Raw genomic sequence first — 15,981 nt, 5'->3', positions numbered from 1 at the left:
AAACACTTAGTGTATACAATGCTTCTGGAAAAAGAATACTGTTAGCACTACTAAAGTGGTGGTGGCTCTTAATCCCTGTTATTCCCCGGTGCAGGGAGAGCATAGGTGAGTGTGCCAGATAACTGATTTCTGTCCATGTTCTCAATAGTTTAAAAGCCTTTATATGCCTTTGGAGGGGAAATTACTTAATCCTTTCAAACACAGAATATTAAAAATCCTGTGATTATCATGTTTATTTGAGAAACATCACGGATTTTTTTATAAACTAACCCCATAGGGGTGTGCATGTTAGGTAGAATAGCTGTGGCACTCTGTTATTAGGAAAGCATGATGAGTGGAGGGCTTAATTCTTTAACCTAGAAATCCTTTGATGAAATACGCTTGCTAACTCCAAATTATAACTTATGCTTTATTATTATTTGTTCCTCCCTGTCCCTTTTGGCTGTTAATCCTAACACTGGCTAAGAGTCTGGCCTCATTTTATCAACGGCTGCATGAAGTGCTCAGAAGGATTTGCTCCAGTATTCACCAGAAGTCTTTGATATATGAGATTGTAGGCTAACACTGATAATTTTTTGTGAGGAAGTGTCACAATAAATACATCGATCATCCAAGCCTCTATCTGTCAGACTCTCCCAACCCAACTGTATTTTTCATGATACAATGCGGCGCATGGCCTTTAAATTACCCATCTGTCTGACAAATCAGTGAGTGTGGCAGAAACTGGCAGCAGTTTGACGTCGCCTATCACTTTAACTGAAGTGAAAGTAATGCAAACAGATTTATGGGATCCCCTTTGATTATAGACTATGAATATATTTGGAATTGATGTTTGGGAAAGAGACAAAACAGGGAGGAAGGAAAGGTTTGTAGGCAAATGCACTAGTGTTGGGTTTGCAGCTTTACATTTACTATGAGGGAGATTGTTCTGTCCTTAATTTTGTCCCTCTCCATATAGTGCATCTCATCTGAACACCTTTTTTTTTCTTTCTTTCTTTTTTTTTTGGTCCTGGGTGATTATTTAGCTGTTCTAAATTCATAACTTGATAAATATCAAGGCTGAGTTTTCTTAAATGTATTTGCAATGCAGCTGTTAAATACATCTGTAACATTCATTGCACGACAGTAAATATTGCTGAATTTCCGAGTGTGCTCTGAATACAGTGGAGCACAGCAAAAGAAAAATAGCTGACAAGGATGGCCGCTCGCTGCAGTGCTGGTGAGGACTTGAATTCTGTGATGGAGTAGAGCAAAGCGTCGATTTTTTTTTATTTTTTTTTTTTTTTTTTTTGACCCAATGGTTTATCTTTGTTGCAGAAATAACCAAGACCTTGACTTTTGCCCTTTTCCTCCATGCAGATGCTCTGGCCCCAGTATAGTATGACCTTGAACCTGATTCAAAACTAAAGTCTACTGTAACAAGCCTGGATTTTTAAAAAGGGGATTTTATTCTGCTTATTGATGCTGTTGTTTAAGTGTAGTGGTAAATTGTGATGGTGAAATCTGAGACTGAGAACTACCGAGTATGTCTCATGTACAGGCAGAAACATGCCCATTCAAATAACTCTTAGTTGCAGCTAAACTCTTGAAGCCTTGAGCCATCCAATCCAAGTGAGCGGTAGGGTGGTACCCTTTGGGCGTTAATTCATTTGTTGAATCATTTTCTGAGCTCTCTGGAACTTACACAAGCTTCTCTTGATATGCTGCGTGCCTTTCTTGCAGAGTAACCATAGAGTTGAGTGATCCCCTTCTTTTTAAAGAAATAGTTTTCATGATCAAAGATGCAGGCATTGGAAGTCACTTAACAAAACAAATAGTTGTGGTTCAGCTGTGATGGCCTTTGCCTGGATTCCAGGGGAAATTGTGAATTGTGGGGTTGCCACAGAAACTCAGCCGGTTCCCTAAACGCCTTTAGTTTCCTCATGCCAGTCAGCACTGACCTAGCACTGATCTGTCACTAGTGTGGGTGCTTGTTATTTCCCTGTTATCACAGCCATTGGTAGCTGTGAGGATCGTGATGTACAGCTGCTTAGCTCTGAGATAAGCTTTTCTAAATCTGGAGTCCTTCTCCTGAGTTTTGCTTGGGGGATGTTAGCATAACCTTGAGCTGAATTTGGTTTGTTGATACCGGCTTGCAACCTAAACCTCTGGCTGTCATCAGCATCCTGACTTTTCAGGTCTTTCAAAACAATGGAGGGAAGATGCCTTCTGGGACAGATATTTTCTAAACGAACCAAACAGGTTTTTTTCCTTTTCCCCCAGCTAGTGTTTGCCTTAAAAAGAGGGAAACAGGTAACATTCCCCTCTGCTAAACTGTAGAGGCCATTTTCATTAGGATGATGGTTACATGGAACAAAACAAGCCTGCTGCACAAATGAAAAGGTGCTGGCAAATGGAGTTCATTACTGATGGGATGGGTACTTTCCAGCCCACAGTTACTTATTTGGAAAACACATCCCAGCTCCTGTAAATGAGCTGTTGGCAGTGTCACTCCTGCATTTCCAGGCAGCCTTCCTCTCCAGCCTTTGTACATGATGATGAAAGGCCTTTTTGACTTCCAGGCGCAGGCTTCTGCCAAGCTTGTGGCACCTGGGTTCTTGCATGTGTGTCCTCCCACCTCCCTAGGTGAGGAGGTGGAGATGGTGATGCTAAGTGTTGCATCTCCTCACACAAGGTTGTGTCTGCAGGATTTCATGAGGCCTCTGCAGAAATAGTGGGGCAGTTCTGTTACAAAACTTAGGGGTCTTGGGGAGGAACCAGTACAGCACACAGCAGGGATCTTGGTGTCTGACTGAGGTTGCCATGTAGATTTTGAAGTGCCCAAGAGCCTCTGGCTGCTACCCACAGGAAAGGCTAGGTGGTCTTTGGGGTCTGTCTGTCTCTCTTCTTGTCTGGAATGTGGTTAGTGGGAACCTATGCAAAACTTTGTTTTGGCTAAAGGAAACCTTGATATATGTGCATTTAGCCCGTAGTCGACTAGGACATCCCCAGTGCTTGCTGTTTTTTCAACCGCAAGCTACTCCTCTGTTTTAAAATCTCCATCCACAGTTCTCCCATCAGGTTCTGCCTGTCTGCGTCCCACATCCATTCTGAAAACACACTCATTGGAGAACCCTTTGTGCAAGTCCCACACCTTGTTGGTGTTTGTGAGGGAAACCACATCTACATTGGAGCACAGAAGACAGATGTACTATCCCAGTGTAGTGTTCAAAGCACGCACACCAGCTGGGCTAGCTTCACTGTGAAAAGGAAAGCTGCAGATGGTGTCTTTGCTAAGGTTGTTCCTCTAGTATAATCCTGTCTCTGCTATGAGTTTTTTTTCAAGCACAGCTTTGTCATTTGGGGATCTCACCAAGGCAGTCATGATTTTGGTGGAGCTGCGGCTTTAGTCATGTTCTGCACGGTTCTAGTAGTGGAGCAGAGGGCACCTGTGAACAAAGTCACACTGAGGTCCCTTTGGTTTAAACCAGTCCTAGGTTATTCTCTGTAGGCAGGAAACCCAAGGAAAGCATTGGTTTCTAGTGCTGATCTTTAGTATAGCATGGTCTGAATGTCATGTCTTGGATCCAGTGAATGATACCTGATGAAGATGCAGCCTGGCCCCTCTGCTTATAGCCCCTTTGACTAGCTGCTGCTGAGTCAGAACACCTGCTTTTTATCAATAATGACTTTTTCTTTACCTCTAGGGGAGATGCATAAACTTCACTCGGGTGAAATCGGATGGAACCTCTGCCCCTTACAGCCCACCACCGAAGCTGCCACGGCGCGATGATGTTCCTCTCAACAATGCTCCAAGGAATCCTTCTTCTCCTGTGTCTCTGCAGCCCCCTTCCAGGCAGCCACCTCCCGGACCACCCCCATCCCGAGCCCCTCCTGGACCTCCTCCTTCACGCCCACCCCCGCAGCCCATGGCTTAGAGTGCAGCAAAATCTTGATTGACAAAACATGTCTCTTTGCTGAACACAGCATATTTATTGAGTATTGGTTTACAGTTAAAGATATCAGAATTTGTTGCTGGTCAGCAAAAAAAGAAGAAAGAAAAAAAAAAGGAAAAATTGCCAAGTGTCAATTTTAGTGTATGAATATATTTATACCACACGTGCTGAGTAAACATTCAGTGGATAGATTCAGAGCTATGGGGTATAAAAACAAGCCAAAACAATCATCTAGATACAGTAGCAGCTTTTGTATGTATACATTTGAAGATCTATTTACATATGACATTTGTCTGACTTGATACGTCAGATCATTCGTTAATAACTTTAGCTGGTACGTGTGCATCAGTTGTTTTGATAGCTGCCACCTGCAAGTTGGTTAAACATAGTTCACTTAGGAATTTGCTTTCTTTTACCCAACAGTACTGCATCCAGATGTTAATATGGAACAGTAATTGCAAAGATAACTTTCTGCCTTTGGCTCTGCAGGTGGAATTTCCATGAAAGTTTATAAGAAGGCTGTAACAATACTGAGCTAAAATGAGACTATGTGCCAATAATCTAGCAACAGTAATCTAGCATAGGAGAGGGATATCTTTTTCTCCTGAGAAAATCAGTTTTGTGCTTGCCATCTCTGCATATCTTTAGACTTAGTTGCATAGGATAGCAACTGAAGGCCAGATACTGGTTCTAGAAATCCAAATCTTGAACAAGACCTGGGTTCAGATTTTTCCAAAGTTCAGAGGAATTTTGAGAAAAACATTTTGGTTAGATGTTTAGTTTTGATTTACAGAAAACATGGTCCAAAATGAAGCAAACATACGTGCAATTTGAGCATGAATGCTGTAATATGAAAACAGCATGTGTTATTTATATCAACAGCATTGAGGGACTGATTCCATTGCTATTTAATTAGATAAAATTCCTTTTGATCTTTCTGCCTAGCAGAGCTAGATCCTCTTGTGATTCAAACAAGACTTCCTCTGAGTAACCATTTCTTTAGACAGCCCAGATCCCACTAATACGTAACCTTGCAGTCTACCTGTGTTTGAGAGGCATGGCATGAGGTGTCAGTATGAGCTTTTATCCCTGTTTTTATATAATGTTTGGCTAGAAGATTTCCCAAACATTGTGACTGCTCGCCCATGACCTCAATTCTGTGTGTCATCAGAAAGTGATGTGAGCACCCACCCAGAGGTGGAAATTTATGACGCGGGACTGTGGGACAGCCCATGGATTGTGTTCACTAAGCAATACCTGAGTGGGTTGTGCCCAGATCATTCCCTAGTGAACGAAAATAACACCTGAGCTTGCTTTTTCTCCACCACTGCGTATCATACTGTATTCGCTGCAAATCCCTGTGCTGGTGTGCTTTGGCACTGGCTGCAGTTTTAGGGTAGTTGTAGAAATAATGTTTATGTTGCATTATGACACAGCATATACCTATCTCTCCATTTGTATGTAAGTGTGGGTGTGTAGCAGATCACAGTAGTCATTGGCGCATAAATCCAACATAAAACACTAACTGTATCATGCAGTTACTCTAGATTTAAGACCTCTTTGTGCAGTTGTTACAGACATATAAATTTGCACTGCTGCAAATAGAAATCAGGCTTACTATTTCCAGTGGAAGTCCCACTTGCAGAACACTATACCAAGCTCTCATTGGTCTATGCTGATCACTGTGACATGCCGTGTGTATGCAGCTGAGGCTGTCAAAGATAAACTCAGAAGAACCACAGAGCCTCTTTCTCCTCTTGCACTGCTCTGCTCTCTTGAGTTATGCTCTTACCTCATGTATATTGGTGCAGGTAGTGGAATCACAGTTGTGGGTGCCAGCTGGCCTTGGAGCTGTTCCTAATTTAGGCCTGAGCCAGCAAAGCACTTCTGCATGCATTAAAATATCCTGCAGGTCAAGAGGAACATCCTTATGCCGAAGTATTTTGCTGAGCTGTGACTTCATTGTGATCAGAAAGGAGAACTGGGATGCACTCAACCCTGTCATTCTTTTTAGTCAATTGAATAGGGTCTGCATAATTTGGTCCATAAGAATGCATTTCTGTTGGAGGAGAGAGAAGTGTGTGTGTATGTGTGTGCGTGTGTTTGTGTGTGGGAACTGCATAGGTTTTTGTTTGGTTTCTCTTCCTTTACAAAAATTGCTCGAACAGTAGCAGTCCTGTGAATGGAAAGGTCTTTTGCAGCCAGTACGACACACAGTCATCACTTACTTATCTCTATTTCTTTCAGTTGAAAGGTGAAACTAAGACATGTCCAATTTTCCACTGCAGTTCTGATGAAGCTCCACTTTCAACAACAGTGAAAGGAACTGGGTGACTGCAGTGAGGGGGTAGGGACCTGGATGTGGGGAAAGGTGCTTTACAAGCAGAGATCATTGGCTGACATTACTTTGGCCGTATGGAAGCCTATGTGAAATAAACTTGCTGGGTCTAAGACCAGTTGTAATGTGTACGTACAGCTGAACCTAGCAGCCGCTCATGTTGGCTGTCTAAGAATAATTAGCCAACAAATGCTAACCAGGAATTAAATGGCAGAGGTTAATAAAGTCGATTCCCCTGCCAGGGTAAAACATGGCATTTGAGGTTTAGCTGCTTGTGGGAGTGGGGCAGACCACTGCCCTATAGATGCCAAGTCTCTTAGCAGCAGACGATTATGAGATTGAAACAATGGTGTAACTCACAAATAATGTAATAATAAAAGGGTGAACTTGCTTACAGAATTCATATCCGCCAATAAAGTTGAATTGATAGGTCAGGAGTAAACTTTAGCTGGTGAAAAAAAATGGGAGCCAGATTTTGTGTTGTCCTGCACCTGTACAGATCCTGAGAAGTCAGTAGAGTGGCTGCAGATTTGCATTAATGTTAATGTTGGTACAATTTGACTCACTTCCAGTGAGACTGGAGGTGTTTGCGGAGGGAGGGCTTCTCACAACCACACATCCAACATGCCTGTTGTTTGCAGTTGCAGTTGAGGGGAATATTCTTCTTTGCTGGAATAGGCAGTCTTGCAGAGATTACAGATGCTAACAATTTCTGCATAACTTGTAAGTGCAGCAAGGATAGGAGTGGTTTGGGCTTCCAGGTGATCTGATCAGTATATGATAAAGCAGGAATTGCCATGAATTTGAAAATTAGATTCAGGGTAAATGGAGTTCTCAGCATTTTCACTATATAAAAGTAAGCATTTGAAGTGTAACTCGAAGTTTTGGCTGCAGCTTCTGTGATGGGAACACTGCAGGTTTGATTTGCCAGTAAAGTGGGAAGAAAAGTGAACCTGAAATGAATTGACTTTGCAAAGATGGGAGCAGTGAATATACTGTACTGGCTACAGAAAGGCCTTTTGGTTCTGGAGAAACGTACCCGTTTGCAGTGATCTCAGGCACTATAACAATGCAGTAGGAGAAACTAGTTGCTATTTTACTGTCTGTTGAGCTTGATCCTTACCTGGTGTAAATCAAAGTAGGCCAACTGAAATCAAGGCAATAATACTGGTGTCTATCAGCTGAGAGCTGGCTCAAAATAAATGGACAAAATCCCTCTAACTGACTTGGTATTTCGATGTTTGTTTCAATATGCTTGTATGTCAGTTGTGATTACAGTAGTTACCTACACTGCTAAGAGATGTTCTCATGTGGGATGACTCCCCTGTATTTTCCAGCATATAGCATCATTTGAAACCTGCAAAAAGTGAGTATCTAATGCTTCCCCAAATCCAAGAGAAAAAAGTGGATTCGGGGGACCTTTGGCTTACACTTAGCACAGATGTGAAATGGCACAAGGTGCAAAGCAGCGAGGAGGGAAACCCCATGTGTTTAAAGCTGATACGGAACTACATTGATCAAAGCATATTTATGGCCATCTTTCAACCTCAGTGCATGTATTGCCATCTGTGGGAGTAGCCTGCAGAGCAGACGGTCCTAAATGTAAAAAGGAAAAAAAAAGAAAGAAGAATCAACTCCTCATCTGAATGAGCGAGCATAACAATGAATGACATTATTTCATGAACTGTACCAGTTCAAATGCATGTACACCTGGTGCTCCGAATGCTTTTTACTCCTGTTGGTCTTTAGACAACATGATCAGTAATATGCTTTCTCTCTTTAATAATTTGCTGGTTTTATTGTTGTTATTTTGTTTTGTTTTTTAAAAAAACACATTTCACTGAGAAAACAGCCCTACTTCTGTAAATATAGAGTTTAATTTGGAGGAGACAGCACACTTCTGGATGTTACTGCTGGACAGTTATTTATTAAAAGGGGCTTAAGGTGAATAAATACAGGTGGCTCAGGATATATGCATGCAAGTGTGATAATGCAGTATAGCATTTTCAGTTCTCTGTAGTTTTTGGGGAAGGGGAATTTTTGGGTCATCATAGTTTGTTTAGAAGTTTGTTACTGATCTGATACTTTTGAATAATGCAATAGAGATTCCTAACATGTAACAGTGCTTGAACAGATGTGTAGATTATGATAGATTTTTCATTGGGGGGAGGGGGTGGTGAAGGATAAATGTTTTAGTTTTTAAGGGAAAAAATGTACTGTACTAAACTTTTTTTAGAAAAATATGTGTGTTTTTAGAAACAGTGGGGATGGGGGCTGATAGACAGCCAGGGCATGGAGATGAGGGACAGAGGAAGCAGTTCAATTTTTGAGGGACAAAGAAGTTTTACATGGGGGTGTGGTTTTGTTACTGGTACATGTGGTACAAATTTCTGTAACTGACATGCTGCTTCCATGTTATAATCATATAACCTTTATTCATTTTATGTGCCTGCTCCGTTTTTCTGAGAAAATCTTGCAAATGTAATGCCTGCATGCAAATGTGGGAAATGTAGCCAAAGTCTTATAATCCAACGTAATGTAGTCTTAATGGATTCAAAATCAACAATAAAAGTGCTTACTGGTTAAACACTACAGAGAATTGCATCGCAGGTCATTTTAAGGGGAGATAAGCTTGTCTGTACCTGGTTTCTAATCAGCTCAGCCATCTAATGGTCAGGAGGAGAATGTGGGTTTGGGCTGTCAGAATTCCCATTCCCAAGTTGCTACTGATTCATTATTTGACTAGAAACAAGGGTGTGTTCTGTGCCTCAGTTCCCTGTTCCTAGCCTGAGAATTTCAATCTGTGCCTAATTCAAAGGTAAGCCGTCGTTTGTTGGAAACCCTTTTAGATGTCAGATAGCAGGGTAGAAATGCTGAGTAAATTCCACTGGAGTTAGTGCTCAAACATTGATTAGCACATGGGTCAGGATCTGAACTTACTGCTGGTTATCTTGAAGTCATCTAATACATAGAAACAAAGTAAAAGCCATGGAAGGTAAGATGCTAAAACTCCAGACTTTAGCAAAGACAAATTCTATGGCCAGTCCTACACCTATGAAAACACTGGAGTCACCAGGCTTCAAACACAATTTTTAAGAGTCTTGCCTGAAGGATGCAGGAGTGGATCATAAGATCCCTTCTCCCTCACTGTCTCTGAAGCTAGTTTTTTTCTTCCCTCCCTGCTTCCAATGCTTCTTTTGTGTCTCTTCAAGCCCCATTGAGGGGATGCTGGTGGAATCATGAGACAGGCAAGAAGATCAACAGGGGTAGACCACAAAAATCTCCAAACCCAGCAGGCTGCAATTATGGGTAATCAAGGCTGCTGCAAAGCTGCTGAGCTGTGCTACGCACTCAATCTGCCCAGTATGGCAGCCACAGCCCTGTGTGCAAGGGCAAAGGAAGCTGGTCTTTGCACACATGGAGCCTCCTGAGCCCATGCCAGCCTCATCCGCAAAAATGGTGGGCACTGATTTTTAGGGGTTTAGTAGCCACATGAAGTCATCATGGCAAAGCAGGTGGGAGCTGCATGGTGACTGAGCCAGGCACCCCCCTCCCTCTTGTCAGCTCCAACTGGCTGTGCTGCTAATGGGAGCGGAAATCCTTTGCCTGGAGCTGTGCTCCTCCCTCGCGGAGTCAGGGGCTCTGACAAAGAGCCCAGCTTGCTCTCACTCTGCTCCCCAAGCTGTCAAGACAATACTCACCCAGAATGGTTTTGTGGCCTTCACTCTTTTTTTATTCCTCCATCTGCTTCTTATGCAAAAAGCAGGGTCAGGCTCTTGAAAGAGATCAAATAAACAAAAGTGGTCCTGGAGCCAAGGCTCTGGACATTTTTGTTCTGCATCAACAAAAACCCGACACTGGCTGCAGCTGTGGCTGGTTAGGTTTATGCATGCCTGAGACAACAAAATTCAGATTTGACCTGAACTTCCCCAGAGACTGGGAATGTGCAGATCCAGGGCTTTGGTTATGGACTTGTCTATAAATAGCCTCTAGTGCTGATTTAGCATCTTTCATCAAACATACTTCACAGTCTTAGGCATGGCATTTACATGTGAACATACACCAGCATACCCTATTTGGCTGCATGGAAGTCAGTGGCAAGAATTTTACTGGCTTCAGCAATCTGAGCCAGGAACTGAAAAAATGCCCTTTCCCCCTATCCTCCCATTCCTTAAGAAAACACAGGCAGAGCACGTTGCCTGTGATAGAAGTTGTCTGATCTTTACCCTGTGAACGTGCTTTGTCCTTTGGGTTAGGACTCATCTCAAGCTTCAACGATTTCTGCACCAAAGTTCACCCTCCCTGCACATTGAGGACCCCTCATTTCACTGCAAGGGAGGGCACACTGGAAGTTTCCTAGCCAGGTATTGCTCCGGTTTCTGACTGCAGCTCAGAACTGTGAGACAATGAGATGAGATGAAAGAGTTCCTTGAAGGAAAGGGAGCATCATGCTGAAAGGTTTTGCCTATGACATGGATTGAGAAATGTTTCCTTTTAAGCTTTCAGAGATGCAGGATTGTCATGCATGGATAAATACTTCACTGAAGGTCCTTGTATAGCATCATCTGTGTCTTTGCCATGGAGTACACTGAAGTGAGTTCTCCACATGCCAGCCTATCACTGCTGTGTAGCAGCTGAGTTGCCCTTCGTCCATGCTGGTGTCCTCCTGCATCTTGCTGAGCCTCTGGGCCATGATTCTTGGGTGCAGACTGACTGTTTCTTCATTATAGAAATAGGGACCTTGCAGAAATGTCCTAGGTCCTGTGACACGGAACACCTCACATTGGAGGTCTACAGTTTTCCCTCTGATGGCAGAGGGATATGGATTTAGGGCATAAGTCTTCCCAGAGAGCACAGGGGAACATAGCAGTCAAGACATATCTACATGTAATAAAGATGCACGCATTTGACACAAGTTACTAAATAAAGCAACTGTTTCCTTATTGATCATGGCTCATGCACTGTTAGGGTAAAATACCAACTGCCCTCAAAAGTTTTCTAGTCTCCATTTTTTCAGTACATAGGAAGAATATGTTCTGAGCTGAAAACAGGAGTCCCAAGATTCCCCTTCATCATCAAAGGCATATTTGGCCAACCAAAACCAGTGGGAAAATATGGCAAGCATATGTGGCAGCTCATCTTCTTCAAAAACACAACTGTGGCTGCTTTGTGCCTCTCCTTCCTTGTGCATCAGGAATAGCTTAGTTAAAAGTGAACATGCCTAGAGGCAGCGGTTAGTCCTAGTCAGCTTTAGGGTTTTTTCTATGCTTTTCTGGATTTCGGATCCACCTGTGTAAGGTGTGTTGGGAACTTCGGTGATAAGGGGATGCCAATGCAGCAGTGAGGCTGTTGGGCCTGGTTCCAACTGGGAAAGGCTGCAATGTCCTCAGCACACAGGTGCCTTCAGAAGGTAGTTAATAACCCTTACAAGCCATCATCATCATGATGGTAGACGTGGGTCTACCGTGGGTCACCGGGAACCACCTGCTCTAGGAATACACACAGCCTGTGCCTGAGACATGACAAGTGACGGCCCACCTACCAGGACAGTCATAGAGACCCTGGGGGGTCTGTCTCTTCCCTAGCGCTAGCAGGTATGGCCAGGTACTACTGGTGCCTCAAAGTACTTGTCCTTCTCTAGGGGAAAAACTGGGCAGGGAGAAACTGTAGCTCTCTGGGGGCTCTGGAGTTTCCCAGCCCTTTGTCTATTTTTGCCAATACTAATGGTTTGCATTGCCAAAGTGACTCACAGGTCAAGATAGGAAATAGCTCATTTCCCTCCTGGCCACGCACAGGAGTGAAGGAGCAGGCAGACCCAGCACTGCCCTGGGAAGAGCAGGTGGGACACTTCCCAGGTGGCCTCAGGCAGAGGTTCTGCCATGGTCTCCTGGAAGGTATACCTGGAGGATGAGTTTTCTGCATCCCTCATGAATCTTGTTCTCCTTTTACAGAGACATGCACAGGTGGTGCTTGTCTGCCCCCGGGGTCCTGAGCTGCAGCCTGCTGGTGCCAAGAGGAGCTTCAAGGAGTTGACGGAGCGCACCTGCGTTCACCAACTCTGCAGAGTCGTTTTTGTGGGGTTGCACAGCCAGCATGAAGCCTTTCCTTCCCTCCTGTGATGCTTTTGCAGGGAAATCAGGCTATGGCTGTTTCTCTGCCCTCCGTTTTGTGTCTCAGCTTCCCTTGCTGTAAGGATGGAGCCCAGCTCTGGCTGCTTGATCTGTACAGCTCAGCACTCCCGGACAGGCAGTTTCTGCAGCTGCAGCTGTGGTGGTTCCTGTCAGACTCACCAGCTGCCAGCTTTCCTTTCTGGGTACGTTTGCAGCTTCCCCTGGGGCAGAGGGAAGAGGCTGGAGAGGCTCGTGGTGCTGGCCATGCACGAGTCACATCTGGCATTCTAGTATTTTTGGTAGTTCAGGAGCAGCCCCAACTCAACAGCAGGAAGTAAGTGTAAAAATAGCCTGTCAGTGTGTTTGCAGCCAAGCAAGGTTCATGATGTCTCTCTGCCAGGATCTGGCCCGAGCAGCCACTTTCCTAACCAGCTCTTGGAGAGCTGCACACAGAGGACGAGCTGTGGAGAAGCACTTGCCTCCACAAGTCTGCTGCTGCTCAGACAGCGGGCTGAGGGCAAACATCAGCCCCCAGAGCCTGTTGGCTTGTTATTGTAGGGTTTGTCCAGTGCAGGCTGGCAGAGCCTTTCCCAGCACGGATGCTGTGAGACCCAAACCGATGCCAGCCAGGGGACGTTCCTTGGCAGGGCTGTCACCTGCGGAAGGGAGACCACTGCATACAGGCACAGGGACATTATGGCACATGGCACCACCCCAGAGTGGGCATTTGGGCTGCGGACCCCTGACAGCCCTCAGTGCTCTGGTAAGGGCAGTGCAGGGCTCTCTGGGGCCGAGGAGGGGGACGGCAGCCATGGTGGCTGGGGAGGCAGGCCTGGCCAGACTGCTGCTGGAGGGCAGGACTTGACAGCCTATTTCCCACAGCAGAGCAGCCCACTCAGACTTCTTCAGAGCAGATTAGGAAATCGACATTGCTTTAAAACAAAAAAGAGTCTGTTTCTGGCTGGTTTTACTGTGAAAACCCTGCTTAAACCAGCAGTTCTAGGACCTCTTCTACTGCCCACAAAATGCATGTGCTCTCCAGGTGCCCTCTGTTCATCAGTCCTGCCAGGAGCAACTCCCCAGCTGTAAAACCTGTAGACCACATCACCGCCATTCTCTTTCTGGTCCTCCTCACCTGCACCACTGACCAGCATCTATCTGAGCTACCCTGAGGATTAGGTCCACATGCTCGGCTGGGGCTCGCACAGTTACTGAGCAAGGAGCCACTTGCTGCTGGAAATATGTGCTCGCCCTGGTAGATCAGGTTGCTTTTGTTCGTAGTGCTGCATGCCTGTAATGTTAGATGGGAGTTTATGCAGATGCGTGTCTATGTGATTGAACTGCTTCACGTAGACACACACACACGTGTGCTCACATTAGGAGAGAGAATTGCCTTTTGATGGAAATGGGAATTGTAAAAGTCCTCTGGAATAAGAGTTTTCATTTGTTTCCCAGTTACCATTGACTTGGGATGCAATGTAGTACTTTTGCTGCTTGTATAGGAATTGCCCGAATCTCTGCCGAGATTCCCAAAAGCTCATAGGACCAGAACCGGACATGCTGACCTAATAAAAGCAATCCTCCAGACATCACACAGCTTCTGCAGTAATATGATGCTTTTCCTAATGCCCAGCATTGGAGAAGATGACTGTCTCCTAAACCAACAGCATTTATTGTTATGCATCCTGTACCAAACTAGCTCTTTGCAATTAAAATGGTGTGATAGCTAAAGGCTCCCACTAAAGTTCAGTTCTTGGACCGGGAAGGGTTCAGCGTTTCTGGGCCACTCAATAGCAGAACGCCAGCTAGATAACTGTAGATAACCCACTGCTCAGTGCTCTGTTTCCACTGCAGACTGATTCATGAAGGAAGCTTGGGACAGGCCTTGGGGATGCCATCTTTCCTCTTCCCAGCACTCACAGACCTCTGCCACAACTGGTCCCTCCTCAACTCCTTCCATGGTCAGTCTCTCTTTCCAGCCTCTTTCCTTCACCTTCCTCAGAGCCACTCCTTCCTTAGCCGTGCCCCTGCCTCCTGCAGCCTCCGTGCAGAGCCAAGCTGGTAATGTGGCAGAGTGCATGAGCTCCTGCTGTGTTTTTTACACTGCACTTGTACAGGAACACTCACGGGTGAGCTGTGACCTGGTTGCCTGTATCGCTATCAAAAAACCACAGATCAACCCTGAAACATGGGCTGAGTAAAATCTTCCAGGTAAATAAGCCCTGACTATCAGTCCTGTTCTGTTTTCGCACCTAACTGAGCTGATCTATGAGCTGATGATGACGATTCCATGTCTGAAACGTTCAGCCCTCAGTTATCACCTTTGTGACAAAAATTGGCACTGAAAATAACTCCTAGTTTGGGACACAAGGTAGTCTGTTGAGACATGAATGAACATTTTGTGCCATTCTGCAATTGAGACACAGTGGCACAGTGAGTCTGGCTCTTGGGAGAGCTTGTTTTGATTTCTTGCTCGTTCTGTAACCCCCAACACATCCTCTCTGGTTTGACCCAGTGGACTCTAATCACCTCAGTATCACAGGGGGGCTGGTCTTAGATCACCCACACGTATCTGGCAGAGGTGTCCAAGAAAAAACTTGAACACTTGGAAAATTTTCAATTAACACAGCTAGACCACAGCCCTCAGCTTAAGGAGAGCTGGCTGTTTTAGCAGCACTGGTGCTGGTTTTAGTGCCTTTAATGCAAAAGTCTTCTCTGTTATAAGATTATTTGCCCTGTTTTCTGTTCTTGTTACTACAAAAACAATTTGTGAAATACGTTGGTTTCTCTTAGAAAGCAGCAGCCATTGTGTAAGTACACAATAAACTACAAAAATAAACAATTTCCCCTCACACATTCCCAGTAACTGTGAATTATTCAATGGGTCCTAGAAGCTGGCATCAGGGTGAGGGGGAGGATGTATAAGTGTCCACATTGTTGTGAGAACTGGCTCAGCGACCTGTCTATACCTTGAACGACAAATTGTCACAGGCAGATCCATTTATCAAAGCCTTGCTCCTGCCTGTGAGCGCAGCTGAGTGGTCATGTAAAGTGTCCCCAGTGGTCTGCTTAGCTGATGAAGTTCATAGGTACTTGAGTCGAGACTGAATGCCATGACCACAAGAAAGGAAAGCAATACGTCATGTTTCTTTGCCTCTGTTTTCCTTTGTCAAGATTTTGAGACACAAATGCCTTTGCTATGTCCACCAAGATGTCTGAATGTACACAAATAGAGGTCTGGATACCAATTACAGTGTTACTGCTATAACTGGCATGGCCACACTTACTTCAGTAGTGTCACTGCAATTCTGCAGTAGTGGGAGGGGAACCAAAGTCAACCAAAAGGCCATGGATCTGGCTCAGTGCTCACCGAAATAATTGGTAGACTTTCCACTGGTTTTACAGGTGACAGAGGAACACAGAGAAACATCTGCACCTGATGGAAAAGTTCTTCCTAGCGTATCAATCCTATATGTGGTTCTTTTGATGGCAACGTTGTGATAACATTATTCCCTAATAGTCTGTGAGATCTTTAAATCAGCGGTTGCTCTTTGGCCTCCTACTTCTTCAGACTCGACAGGGCCATGATCTAAAGTGT

The sequence above is a fragment of the Cariama cristata genome, unplaced genomic scaffold (assembly GCF_000690535.1).
Source record: "Cariama cristata isolate BGI_N322 unplaced genomic scaffold, ASM69053v1 scaffold3038, whole genome shotgun sequence".
NCBI lineage: Eukaryota > Metazoa > Chordata > Aves > Cariamiformes > Cariamidae > Cariama > Cariama cristata.
The sequence above is the reverse complement of the archived record's forward strand: the minus strand, read 5'-3'. Positions refer to the sequence as shown.